The 1,560-nt window shown below is 38.5% G+C and overlaps 1 non-coding gene across 1 annotated transcript; it reads right to left on the bottom strand.

The window, feature by feature from the left end:
• Nucleotides 1-1,173: 1,173 nt before the first annotated feature.
• LOC118919289 (U6 spliceosomal RNA) lies at nucleotides 1,174-1,281 on the bottom strand. Its single transcript, XR_005027441.2, has one exon. It is a non-coding gene; the product is annotated as a U6 spliceosomal RNA (small nuclear RNA).
• Between the last annotated feature and the right edge of the window lie 279 nt (nucleotides 1,282-1,560).

Genomic DNA, 1,560 nt, shown 5'->3' with positions numbered 1-1,560 from the left:
ACATGATTTTTCCACCTGTTCTTTCTCCTGACCAGCAAGCTCTGTGTAATCCTTGCCCCTTTAGCACCCCTCTCACTTTTGGGAACTCTTTAAAAGTGCCCACCTTTCTTTCCCAGAGTGGCTGGTTTTGAATACCTGTTCTCCAGGATTCTCAGTCTCTGTGAGTATTCTTCCTGTCTTTGCTTTCCAACCCCACTAATCTCCAGAGCACCATGTAATGTGTGTTTGTGCTCCCGGAGAAGATCTTCAGGGTTGGGTGTTTAACAGTCCTGGGCTTCTACTCCCTCCCCACTCCATTTCTCTTCCTCCTGCCTGTGAGCTGTGGTGGGAGAGGGCTTGGGTTCTGCTGGATCACGGCTTTGCTACTTTACCCTTTTCTGTGAAGCCTTCTCTTTTCCCCAGATATAGGCAGTTTGTTCTGCAATCTTTGGGTTGCTCTTTCAGGATTAATTTTATTTGCTATATTTTCTTGTAATATGTGGTTTGGGAGGGGGTTTCTGTCTCTCTTGCTGCCATCTTTTTCCCCCCTTCTCATCTGGAAAATTTTTATCTCTCCTTCAAATCTGAAAGATAACCTTGCTGAGTAGAGAATTTTTGGTTGGCAGTTTTTTCCTTTCAGCATTTTGAATATGTCATGTCACTGGCTTCTGGCTTTCAATGTTTTTGCTGAATAACCTGCAGAAAGTCTTGTGGGGTTCCCCTTATACAGAATATGTTTCTTTTTTCTTGCTGCTTTTAAGATTATCTCTTTAACTTTTACCATTTTAATTATAATGTAGTTCAGTGTGTTTTTCTTTGGGTTCATACTTTTTGGAAATCTCTGGGCTTCCTGGACCTTGATACCTGTTTTTTTTCCCCAGATTATGGAAATTTTCAACCATTATATCTTCAAATAATTTTTCTTGTCCTTTCTTTCTCTCATTTCCTTCTAGGACTCCTATAATGTGAATGTTACTCTGCTTAATATTGTCATAGAGGTCCCTTAAGATACCCTTATTTCTCTTAATTATTTTCTTATTTTGCTGTTTAGTCTAGGTGTTTTACATTGCTTTGTATTCCAGCTTGCTAATTCATGCTTCTGTATCATTCATTCTGCTCTTCATCCCCTTTAGTGTATTCTTCAGTTTAGTTATAGTTTCATTTTAGTATTGTTATTATTTCCTTATAATTTTTATCTCTTTTTTGAAGTTCTTGCTGCATTCATCCTTTTTTTTTTTAGGGGCCATGCTAATCTTCTCTATATCATTCCAATTTTAGTATATGTGCTGCCAAAGCAAGCACTGCATTCATCCATTTTTATCCTGAGATCAGTGAGCATCTTTATGATCATTATTTTGAACTCCTTATCAGATAGGTTGCTTATCTCCATTTCATTAAGGTATCTTTCTAGGGACTTGCCTTAACCCTAACCCTAACCCTAACCCTAACCTTGTTTCATTTGGATCATGTTCCTCTGTTTCCTCATTTTTCCTGACTGTCTGTGTTTGCATTTATGTATTAGCTAACTTTCCATAGGTCTAGAAGGAGTGATCTTGTGTAGGAGCTGTTATGTATGGCCCA

This window comes from Manis pentadactyla, chromosome 1, assembly GCF_030020395.1.
Source record: "Manis pentadactyla isolate mManPen7 chromosome 1, mManPen7.hap1, whole genome shotgun sequence".
NCBI classification, from domain to species: Eukaryota; Metazoa; Chordata; class Mammalia; order Pholidota; family Manidae; genus Manis; species Manis pentadactyla.
Note: the sequence above shows the minus strand (reverse complement) of the source record. Positions and strands in the feature narration are given on the sequence as shown.